Below are 13,116 nucleotides of genomic sequence, written 5' to 3'. Positions count from 1 at the left end.
CAATTCGTCAAAACTTTGAACATCGTGATTTGTATGTCGTACGTGACATGAAAACCCATGGTCATACAGCAAGACCCAGGGTCGTACAGCAAGATCCAGGGTCGTACAGCAAGACCCAGGGTCGTACAGCAAGACCCAGGGCCGTACAGCAAGACCCAGGGCCGTACAGCAAGACCCAGGGTCGTACAGCAAGACCCAGGGTCGTACAGCAAGACCCAGGGCCGTACAGCAAGACCCAGGGCCGTACAGCAAGACCCAGGGCCGTACAGCAAGACCCAGGGTCGTACAGCAAGACCCAGGGCCGTACAGCAAGACCCAGGGTCGTACAGCAAGACCCAGGGCCGTACAGCAAGACCCAGGGTCGTACAGCAAGACCCAGGGTCGTACAGCAAGACCCAGGGCCATGCATACATACATAACATATCGCGTATAGCCCAGCAGACTGCAAAGAGCCAATTTTTGTCTTGCTGTATGACTGGGAATTGCAGATATGTTCTTCAAAAGATTATGCCGTGTCTGAAGCATCAATATAAACGCTTATAGCTCACAGCTGAAAAGAACACTTCCTTACTAGTACGAAACCAAATGACAAACTATCAATTTGAATACAAAACAGCTTCATAAGAACTGCTCAAACAAGGACCAATAAAAGAGAAAACTGAAGACCGTGGCCTTAATCTTACAGGTTTGAAGTTAAAACAAGTTTTGCAAACAAAACATGTGAAAGAATGTTGTTATGCCTGAATATTAAAAAAAAAGTTAGTGTTCCCAGAAACATTTATTATATATATTATTATATTCAGACAAGGTTTTTGGGAACGTGGATATGGGGACCTTATTATGTTTTCATATATATATATTTAAATCCTACAAATAACATTTTCCAGAATGTCTTTTTATATTTGGGTACTAAGTCGACATATAAACCACAATGACAAATTTCAACTTTCTGCAAGCAGTTGAAAACGAGTTCCCAAATAACCGGCTGGTGTCAGAGTTAGCTTCATAAGAACTGCTCAAACAAGGACCAATAAAAGAGAAAACTGAAGACCGTGGCCTTAATCTTACAAGTTTGAAGTTAAAACAAGTTTTGCAAGCAATACATGTGACAGAATGTTGTTATGCCTGAATATTAAAAAAATTAGTTAGTGTTCCCAGAAACTTTTATTATATATATAATACAAGTTTCTGGGAACACTAACTTTAAAAAAAAATTAAATCGATCAACACACACACAAACAAACAAACATAACAACAATAAAAAAAAAAATTAAAAAAAAGGACATACATGTTCATGTCTTGTCGTTTTAAAAGTATAACTAAAAAAGAACTTATAACTAGATATTTAACAATGGTACATAGAACATCCAGAAAGTTGAAATTTCGCACTGTGGTTTATATGTCGACCTAGTACCCAAATATATATAGACATTCTGGAAAACGTTATTTGTTTAGGATTTAAATATATATGTGAAAACATAATATTAATAAGGTCCCCATATCCACGTTCCCCATATTCCTAAACAAATAACGTTTTCCAGAATGTCTATATATATTTGGGTACTAGGTCGACATATAAACAACAATGCCAAATTTCAAGTTTCTGGGAACACTAACTAATTTTTTTAAATATTCAGGCATAACAACATTCTTTCACATGTATTGTTTGCAAAACTTGTTTTAACTTCAAACTTGTAAGATTAAGGCCACGGTCTTCAGTTTTCTCTTTTATTGGTCCTTGTTTGAGCAGTTCTTATGAAGCTGTGTTGTATTCAAATTGATAGTTTGTCATTTGGTTTCGTACTAGTAAGGAAGTGTTCTTTTCAGCTGTGAGCTATAAGCGTTTATATTGATGCTTCAGACACGGCATCATCTTTTGAAGAACATATCTGCAATTCCCAGTCATACAGCAAGACCCAGGGTCATGCATGCATACCTACATAACTTGTATAGCCCAGCAAATAATAGTATTACATCAGGGTCTCATTTCGGGGTCGGACTTATCGCTATTTTGTTACTCAATTTCCTTGTCAGCTATTAAACTCTAAGACACCGGTACAAAATGTTTTCTTATTACGGAAGCCGAAGCGGGGTTTCGCGGGGTACCCCCGGGGTTCCGCAGGGTTTCGCGGAAAATAGCTACCGCACGCATACTGCATGCGTCAGACGTTCTCAACATCAACATTCCGCGATCGTCACCTGTGTTTCTGTTGAAGCTCCTGGAGTGACTCAGAATGTGTGTTGCCGTGTTCCACTCCCTTTTCGTTTTTTTCTTTTCTTCAAGCAAGACAGATAGTCATTGTAAATTTATCTGTGAGATTTCATTCAATTTTATTTGGGTTTAAACCGTTTTAATGACATTAAAATCATTTAAAGCTGTCGGTGTTGCTGTGTGTAGATTTCATTTATTTGTGCGAGTGCGTGCAGTTTGCATCGATGGTGCGATTAGTTTGAAAAATGTCCGATTACATTCCTCTTGACAACCTCAATTTCAAAATGAGCCCCTGTTATATTGTGGGTTTTTTTTGCTTAACGCCCAGCCGACCACGAAGGGCCATATCAGGGCGGTGCTGGTTTGACATATAACGTGCGCCACACACAAGACAGAAGTCGCAGCACACAAGACAGAAGTCGCAGCACAGGCTTCATGTCTCACCCAGTCACATTCTTCTGACACCGGACCAACCAGTCCTAGCACTAACCCCATAATGCCTGACGCCAGGCGGAGCAGCCACTAGATTGCCAATTTTAAAGTCTTAGGTATGACCTGGCCGGGGTTCGAACCCACGACCTCCCGATCACGGGGCGGACGCCTTACCACTAGGCCAACCGTGCCTGTGCCACTGTTATATGGTAAGATGTAATGAATAGGTTTGCTCTACATATTGCACCAACAGGCCAGCAAGTTGTCTCAATCTCTGTGCTATGTCATTTTTTCTAGCTGGTCCATATTTCTTCAGTAAGCTTTCGCCAAAAAGCAACAACATGCTGTCTTTGCCCACAACTTCAGCTAGTCCATCTTAAAACCGTGTCTTCATTTAGTGCTGAAGCTTTGTTCGCACATTCATACATGTTCTATTGTTGAGACAAGTATTTTGGTTAATTGCGGCTTGAATTATCTTCCCTGACGGATACATGCCTTTTTGAAGGAGATGCCCAAAACCATTTATTAAAGTTTGTATTTCAGCATGAGACCAGCTTGAATTTACGCTTGTCTTCATGAGCTTTGTCAACCTCTGCCTTTAATTATTTTTTTTTGTTTGTTTATTTTTTGCTTAACGTCCAGCCGACTACGCAGAGCCATATCAGGACGAGGAAGGGGGGGATGAAGGGGGCCACTTGTCAAGCGATTCCTGTTTACAAATGCACTAACCCATTACTTGTGTCCCAGCAGGCTTTAGTAAAACTAAATTAATACCTACTGGAAGATTACCAGTTTCCAGTATGTTAAAATAGGCTTAACCTATCTACTGCTGGACTTACATCAGAACACTAACAGATTAAACTATACATGAATCGCGAGACAAGCGGCAAGAGAAGAGATTTTTGGAAAAAATACAGGTGAATGAGCAAGATTAAGGCAGAAAAAAGAAAAGAATTCATGAAGAAAAAGAGAGCATGACAGGAAAGAGGAACCAAAAATCTACCTAACAGCAAACTAGAAAGCTCCTGCGGTTCCAAAAACAGGAGGGGCCTTTAATTTCTTAACCGCAGTGCCCCACTGCGGGAGCCTTTAATTAGGTAATAAACAATGCATGTTATTAGTAGTAGCAAAAGTATTTAGATATTATAAGAGTATGTCCACTAGAACCCGACATGTAGCATCTATATATAAATAAAATTTAAATAATATTGTGGCGGTTTCTGCGACTTCCATTACTCGCGCAGAAGCGTCTGATTGGAGAAACTAGAGGTCAAAGTATGTACCAAAATGTTGCTAACTTGACGTTGAGCAATGTAAAATAACATATTTTTTTTAAACAAACTTTGAACTCGAATTTCTCCAATCAGAAGATTCTGCACGAGTTTTGGAAGTCGCAGAAACCGTCACATATGATGGTGGCGGTATAAACATACCAAGCGGTTCTGCATGTGTGCGACATGTGTAGTCGCAATCCTTGACGGAGGAGTCATCGCTCCCCAAATCACCCACGATGCCGGTGTTGTCATTGCCCAAATCACCCACGATGCCGGTGTCGTCATTGCCCAAATCAGCCACGATGCCGGTGTCGTCATTGCCCAAATCAGCCACGAATTGCCCAAATCACCCACGATGCCGGTGTCGTCATTGCCCAAATCACCCACGATGCCGGTGTCGTCATTGCCCAAATCAGCCACGAATTGCCCAAATCACCCACGATGCCGGTGTCGTCATTGCCCAAATCACCCACGATGCCAGTGTCGTCATTGCCCAAATCACCCACGATGCCAGTGTCTTCATTGCCCAAATCACCCACGATGCCAGTGTCGTCATTGCCCAAATCACCCACGATGCCGGTGTTGTCATTGCCCAAATCACCATGACCAACTGAAACAAAGATTAGTTTAAAATTATAGAATCTTTGCTTATTGTTGATTTATAACACCGACACAAGACAGACGATGGACCTTCTTGACTGTCACGACCTCAAACAGCATGTAGACGCTCCCACACGCAAAACACACATCATTGACTGGATTGTCACCCACGAGTCCACTGACCTGGTGTACGACATCCTGCTGAATGACTACCTCAGATCCGATCATTCTGCAGTTTTGTTCTCTCTTAAGATGGCCAAACCATCCAAACAGAAAAAGCGCGTAGTCCGCCGTAACCTCAAAGAAGTTAACACTGACACATTTCGCGCAGAAGCAGCCCGCCGACTGCTTGATCCTCCGGTATCCTCAGACCCTGTACGTCATTACGACTCCACTCTCAGCACACTTCTTGACGAACATGCACCCGCAAAAACCAAACTCATCGTAGATTGGCCTTCTGCACCCTCGATCACAGCTGAAGTTAAGTATACAAAACAGTTGCGTCGCCGAGCAGAGAGGAAGTTGCGAACCTCAAAGCTGGTAGTTGACAGACAGATTTACAACAAGCAAATGGAACATGCTCAGACACTCATCGCAGACGCCAAACAATCGCACTACAGCACCAAAATCTGTGAAACAACCTCTGCCAAAACACTCTTCTCCACAGTGAATGACCTTGTTGGCTGCTCTTCTGCTTCTCCCTTGCCCAACAACATCGACCCCTCCAAACTGTCGCAAGCTTTCTCTGATTACTTCCATAACAAGATCCAAACCATCCGTGACAAACTAGACAAAATCCCACACCAAAACTCTGAAACTTCTCCTGCATTTACAGGCACTCCCTTCACACACTTTCAGCCTCTCACTCTCACTGACCTGGAGAAAGTCCTCAAAGAAATGACCTTGAAAACCTGTGACCTTGACCCTCTTCCCACACAACTCTACTCTGACTGTCTTCCTGAACTCCTCCCTTCTATTCTCAAAATCATCAACACTTCTCTGCAAACAGGCACTGTCCCCAACTCCTTTAAGACTGCTATTGTCAAACATCTACTGAAGAAACCATCGCTCGACCCAAACACTCTCAGCAACTACCGCCCTGTCTCAAACCTTTCCTTCATCTCCAAACTCCTTGAAAGAGTCGTCCTAAAACAACTCAACTCTCACCTTCTTTGCAACAATCTTCTCTCTCCGCTTCAATCTGCCTATCGTCCTCACCACTCCACCGAAACTGCCCTTCTCAAAATCACTACTGATCTCCTCCTTGCCACTGACCAAGCTGAAATCTCTGCCGTCGCTCTACTTGATCTATCAGCGGCCTTTGACACAGTCGACCACAACATCCTCCTTCAACGCCTTCAGTACACCTTTGGTATCCATAGCACAGCTCTTTCTTGGTTCTCTTCTTATTTCACCGACCGCTACCAGACTGTTTCGATTGACAAACTGAACTCTGACCCCATCAGGCTTGAGTGCGGAGTCCCTCAGGGCTCAGTCCTTGGGCCTGTACTAATTACTCTCTACACTCAACCTCTTGACCACATCCTTGACCGACACAACGTTCTCCACCACTCTTTTGCCGACGACTCTCAACTTCACAACAGCTCTTCCCCTGACCAGTCTGAATCTCTTCTTTCCTCTATCTCTGACACTATCACTGACGTGCAGAATTGGATGACAGAAATCAAACTTCAGCTCAATAGCAACAAAACTGAAGCTATCCTAGTAGGCACTACATCCAAACTCTCCAAAGCCACTTCCGACTCTCTTCAACTCTCTGACTCTTCTGTCCCTCTGTCTTCTGCTGTCAAAAACCTCGGAGTCACTCTAGACAACACCCTTTCCATGAAACAACACATCTCTTCTGTCTCTCGCACCTGCTACTTCCAACTCCGCCGCATCGCCACTATCCGCAAGTACCTCACCACAGATGCTACCGCCAAACTGGTCACGTCCACCATTCTCTCACGTCTTGACTATTGTAACTCTCTCTTGGCGGGTCTTCCCTCTTCTTCTATCTCTCGTCTCCAACGCATTCAAAATAGCTCTGCCCGTCTTGCCTTACGAAAGAAAAAGGGAGATCATATCACCCCCCTCCTAAATCAGCTCCACTGGTTGCCCGTTCCTGCCCGTATCACATACAAAATCAACACTCTCACCTACAAATGCCTCCATGGTCTCGCCCCTGCCTATCTCTCCGACTCTCTCTCTCTCTATGTCCCTTCACGAGCACTCAGATCATCTGCCGACTCCCTCAAGCTCAACATCCCCCACACCAAACTCAAAACAGCAGGTCAACGCTCATTTTCTTTCCAAGCACCTAGCCAATGGAACACACTACCTCTCCCCCTCCGTCAACAACAGTCCCTCGAATCATTCAAATCTGCACTCAAGACATTCCTTTTTTCCACATAATCCATGCATTCTACACTGCCCACCCCAATACAATACAATACAATAACTTTATTAATCTCTAAAAGAGAAATTACATTGCTGAGCGTTTGTGTCCGTAATAATAACATACATAAAACATTCAAAATAAACATTTGTTCTTTGTCCTGAGAAAATATAGCACATTGGTTATCACATAAGAAAGTATATTAAAAATAAATTAACATGCATTCACCATCAACAATGCACAAAAGAAAGTCAGCACCTTGCCGGTTATCACATATTGTCTAAGAGAGTAGAATAAGAGTATATAATCATGCAAAACAAAATCAACAATACTGAAACAATACAGAACACTGACCCCGTGCATCAGAGCGACAACACCAGCATCTACCGCCCCACCTGAGAATTGAAGATGTGAATTGCAGATGGAATGAACGAATTTCTGTAGCGTGTGGATCTTGCGGTTGGTTGTCTGAATCTGTTGCTCCTGTCTGTCCGTCTACTGTCAAATTCCGGTCTGAGTGGGTGCGAGTCGTCAGCCAAAATCTTCTGTACCTTGTCAGTCAGTCGTCGTTCATGTGTTGATGTGAAATTGTCCTGCTTCCTCCCAACCACCCCACTTGCTTTCCTGATGAATTTATCTAATCTATCCCTGTCTTGCTTGTTGATGTTGCCACCCCAACACACGGAGCCAAAGTACAACACACTATTGCACGTTGAAGTGTAAAACATCTGAAGGATTTCTTGTCTGCAGATGTTAAAAGACCTGAGTTTTCTCAAAAAGTACAGGCGAGAGTGGAGTTTCTTCACAAGGGCATCAGAGTTTGGTTTCCATGTCAACTTATTGTCTATAATCACCCCCAAATACCTATACTGCTCTACCTTCTCTACGACCTCCCCCTTGATCACTATCTCCCTGTGTACATGTTCCCCCCTCCTGTTGTCCATTATCATTGTCCATCCCACCTTGAATAACTGTACATATTTTAATGGTTGCTGGTGTGTGTGTGTTGGTGACTTTAAGTCTCCGTGTGTGTGAATGAGTGTATGTGCGCCTTGAGTCGCCTGTTGGGGAGATATGTGCGCGTTATAAATATTCGTATTATTATTATTATTTATGTCAAACACTCTACCGTACCTCGAAATGTTTTAGCTCTTTGCTCAAGTGCTATTATTATTATTATTAGCATTGCTTAACGTCTAGCCGACTACGGAGAGCCTTCTCAAGATATCCCCATGCTGCCAACTAAAAAACAACAAAAAACATCATTGGCGGTCTGTCACTAGCCCCGTAGATGAACCCGACATGTAGCATCTATATATAAATAAAATTTAAATAATATTGTGGCGGTTTCTGCGACTTCCATTACTCGTGCAGAAGCTTCTGATTGGAGAAACTACAGGTCAAAGTTTGTCCCAAAATGTGTTATTATTATTTCACGTTGCTTAACATCTAGCCTGTGTTGCTAACTGGATGTTGAGCAATGTGAAATAATAATAAGAACATTTGGGAACAAGCTTTGACCTCGAGTTTCTCCAATCAGAAGTTCTGCACGAGTAGTGGAAGTCTCAGAAACCGTCACTTATGATGGTGGCGGTATAAACATACCAAGCGGTTCTGCATGTGTGCTCGTCACGTCGCAATCCTTGACGGAGGGGTCATCGCTGCCCAAATCACCCACGATGCCGGTGTTGTCATTGCCCAAATCACCATGACCAACTGAAACAAAGATTAGTTTAAAATTATAGAATCTTTGCTAATTATTGATTTATGTCACTCTATCGTAAATAAGAACAAAAAGTCCCAGTCTCTAGGCTGGGGGAGGATGGAATCTGTGGCATCCCGGAGGCCGTCATTGCCCCCACGACTTCAAAGAGAGAGAGAGAGAGAGAGAGAGAGAGAGAGAGAGAGAGAGAGAGACTTCAAAGAGAGAGAGAGAGACTTCAAAGAGAGAGAGAGAGAGAGAGAGAGAGAGAGAGAGAGAGAGAGAGAGAGAGAGAGAGAGAGAGAGAGAGAGAGAGAGAGAGAGAGAGAACCAACGTATGGTTCCTGATGGCTTTCTTGCCTGAAGAGTGAAGTCAGGTGTATGTAATTTCATCGTTGCATGCACAACAGAAACTTCTTAATCATAAACTCCATTATCTTTTTTGAGAATCTAACTCCTTCATCCACTTCCAAGACCATTTATTTGGATGTTTTGCCTCACTTGGCAACTTGTCGTCAAGCTGATTTGCACATGGGTCTCCATTCTTGAAAAAATCCACGCTTTCACTTATCGTGGTGGCCATTTTGAATGTAAAACAGGAAGTGACCACAAAGGGAAGCAAAGACTTGTGGGAGAAAAAGTGAATCTTTTTGAGACAAGTGAGGCCCTGATAAGGATGTTTAGGGAAAATGTAACTTTTGAAAACATAGGTAAATGTAAACATCCTTGTCAGGGCCTCACTTGTCTCAAAAAGATTGCAAGCGCTTACGATCTGCAACGCTGGGCTGTTTGACGAAATTATATTTATTATATCGCGCATGCACAAGATGTTTGAAAATGCGGGAATTGGTATTTCTTTGCGTGAAAAGGCGCGCATCCAAATTTTATTTTTGCGGGATTTCTTTCATATTTGCGGGAATGCGCGGTCTAGAATCGACACTGCGACAGATCAAAACGTGTCAGAAGGTTTTTGCCAGAATGGAAGGACGAATTTCCTTGGTTAGATTTCGACAGTGGAGTGTGCGTGAGCGCAACTCCATGACTGTGTGTAGGGGTGGGGACGAGTTTTTGCATTCAGATTGTGGGTAACCTGATTTTTGTGCGGGTAAGTTAAAAATGACATGTTACATACCCGGGGAAAGCTGAATTGACAAAAATGTGGCCACCCCTGCGTCCCGTGACAGTAAGGTGGGTTCGTATCATGAAGGAGTTAACAAAAGTGACATTTAGCCCTAATGACAGTGAGGGGCGACATTTGTATTATAGCCTACAACAATACAAATGTCGCCCCTCACTGTCATCAAAGGGTACGAGTCGTGCATCCCTCTCATTACTAGTACTATTGATTGCCAGCACTAAGAAAACTATTAGGAAAGGGTGTATTTTTCAAATAAGTCCAGAGGCTATTTAATTTAGTAGCAATGGACTTCAGACTTTTTATGGAAGAGAACAAATTCCAAAATGATAGGTTTTAAATCGTTTTAAGTAGGGCTAGGCGAGGCGCTCTCTTGCCAACATTGCGTCATAATCTGAAAGGTTCCGCGACGCAATATTCCTGATCCTGATACTTAGCTGCGTCGATATCATCGGAAAATGCACTTTCCAAACCTACTTGTGATATAGACTGCGCACATTTCTTTGCAACCAAACAGCGCCGAAACTCAATTATGTAAGACAGATCTCTTACTTTATCAACATCAGTGGTTGTCTATTGACAACTTGATGCGGCATGCGTGTTCAGATTGTTACGCGAAGCTGTGGTTCACTCTCCCATCTCTGTCAAAATGGCGGAAGGCCGAATCAAGCCACCAGCCACACGTCACTTCCGGAGAGGGACATTATTTTCTTTCGTTTTCTCCCGAGCTTTTGAGAATACGGGTTAGAAAAGTGAGTCATTATCTTCACTGGAACATATTGAATACGAACTCTAGCGCATAAGTCATTAAATTGAAAGAAGAAAGAGAAACAAATGGTTATTTCAGTATTTTTTTTTACCATGGAGACAGCCTTTAAACTTACCACAGATATGTCGTCAGGACATGAATCCAGCCAATGTGTGACTTTCGTGGTCTCGTATACACATGGAATTGCGAAGTTCTGAAGACATGGGCTTGTGAAGTTGTGTTGAAGTGGACTTGGACGGGATTTGTCGTGTTCTGTAGACCCAAAACACTGATTTGTACATTCATGTGTTGGAAAACACAGGATTTCCATTTCGTAAAGTTTCAATCAAGCCGCCATTCGTGTTTCAATTTTCAGCTACTTGAATCTAGTTTTGCCTTTCCATATTTGGCTAATCATTATGAGCTATTAAAGGGGCACGCCATAGCTATAGTTCGGACAATTTGCATCGAGTCTATCAGAATCCTCACCTTCCAAACTGTAATATTCCCACGTTCCACATCCACAAACCCTGCATAGCTACAGAAAGCAGAAATGTTTGAAGAACTAAATCCTTGCGCGCATTTATGTGTAGTGGAAGTGAGTGACAAGCCAGAGCTACGCTTCACTCACAACCCAATTTGGCAACCGTCAGTTTAAAGCAATTTAATTGCAGATAAATGTCAGTTATAACCCTCTATTTCTGATCAGGTCTCCATGCAATCACTTTTTGTTCTTCCAGTCTATTTAGATAGCTGGGATAATATTGCAGAGGGACGTCCTCATGAATATTTCATCTACATCAGTGTTGCTGCCAGCGTTAGAGGACAATAGGTCATTTGGACCTGACCGTAAGAAATCAATAGGTCCAAATGTCCTGGCTTTAAAAAAGTAATAGGTCTTACCGTCTACAATTGACCGCGGCACCCTTGTTAATTTTAAAGTAAATCACAAATTTGTGTCAGCACACACGCATGTGTGTGTGTTTGTGTGTGAGTGTGGGAGGGGAAAGAGAGAGAGAGGGAGCTGATTTTCCACAATAAGTTATAACGTGACTTCAAATTAATTTTGCCATTTAATGACAATAAACGTTCAACTTTGGCAATTGCCAGAAACTTAAACTGCCAACCGTCAGAATCAACCAGGTAAACATGGTTAGATCACGCCACCTATTTGTCAAATATGATATGAACTTAAAATAAATGGGGAAAAATGACTAGAATATTCAAGGACTCCTGAAACAAAAAGGTAACATTTGAAACACTAGCTGTGTTGGTCCTAGAGTACAGTGTCACTGCCATTCCTAGGTACTGGTGGATTTTCAGAGAACAGCCTCCTGGAACAGAGAGTGGAGTGTACACTAGTACGACCTCATCTAGAATACGGCAATCCTGCCTGGTTTCCGAGACTAGTACGCCAATCAACATCAATCGCAAGAGTCCAAAGAAGAGCTACTAAACTGATTTACGAAATAAAAGACTACACATATGAAGAGAGACTAAGATACTTGACTTTGCCTACACTAAAGGCAAGAAGAAAGAGAGGGGACCTAATACAAGCGTATATAATATTTAACGACATTGATGACACTAACAAAGATTTCTTTTTTAAATCACCGCAGACTAACATTGTTGTAACACGTAACAGTACTGACAAAATACAAAAAGAAAGACATGATAATAACAATACAAGAAAATTTGCTTTCAGCTATAGAGTTACAAATGACTGGAACAAACTAACAACTAACATTAAACGGGCTCCCAGTACAAATGCTTTCAAGAACCTCATTGACAAACACAACGCTGGACACGACAGTCGTTGCAATAGTCACTCCCGGTGCACTTCACTTCAGTGATTGCCTTCGAGGGCCGATTAGACAGCCATTGACCAGAACTATCAATTCACAGCGGAATTCCCACTCAGAAGAGACTCCTTCGATGCGAAGAAGCCCTCTCAAATCTTCAATGCCTAACTCAAATAAATAGATATAACACTGTTCTTATAAAGTGCGCTACATAAAATCTAAGGCTTACCTGTACGAGTGGTGTGCCTGATTGTACGAAAGGGAAAAAAATCCCATGCAGCGACCATGTTCATTGTTCAGATTTCTTGAAAAGGCCCGGATCGCTTATCGCTTACGCTCTAAACAATAATAAATATTTCACTGAGGTAAAGCAATTATTTCCAAATGTTCAGAAAATATAAGATAAACTTGTGAAATAAACCTGTAAAATAGTTATTTTACAGTTTTATTTTACACAGCAATGTTAAAAAAAAAAAGAGAGAGAGAGATAATTTTTTTTTTTTTTTTAGTGTCGTAAGCACAAGAATGCTAAAAGCTCAGAAGAGATTGTTTGACGATGCAGAGATCTGTAGCAAGGGAAGGGGGACAACCAAGTCAGAACTCAAATGCTTTTGGGAACACGAGTTAAAACCCCTCAATGGTCAAGCTGAACACGAAAATTACATTTTGAGGTTACCTTGGATATGAGAACATGCTAATGTTCCCATAACCACAGAATGTTCCCAGATCCACGCTCTCACACTTACAGATGTCCCCAGATCCAAGACATTTTAAAAGTATATATATATATATATATATATATATATTATAATA

General features: G+C 42.1%; 1 long non-coding RNA gene across 1 annotated transcript; it reads right to left on the bottom strand.

Annotated features, from left to right (window-relative positions):
- Positions 1–309: 309 nt before the first annotated feature.
- Positions 310–13,097, bottom strand: LOC138957777 (uncharacterized). Its single transcript, XR_011453184.1, has 4 exons — positions 12,533–13,097; positions 10,638–10,774; positions 8,522–8,632; positions 310–4,528 (listed from the first exon to the last, which is right to left on the bottom strand). It is a non-coding gene; the product is annotated as an uncharacterized lncRNA (long non-coding RNA).
- Positions 13,098–13,116: the final 19 nt, after the last annotated feature.

Source organism: Littorina saxatilis, unplaced genomic scaffold (genome assembly GCF_037325665.1).
Source record: "Littorina saxatilis isolate snail1 unplaced genomic scaffold, US_GU_Lsax_2.0 scaffold_1098, whole genome shotgun sequence".
Classification (NCBI taxonomy): Eukaryota; Metazoa; Mollusca; class Gastropoda; order Littorinimorpha; family Littorinidae; genus Littorina; species Littorina saxatilis.
Note: the sequence above shows the minus strand (reverse complement) of the source record. Positions and strands in the feature narration are given on the sequence as shown.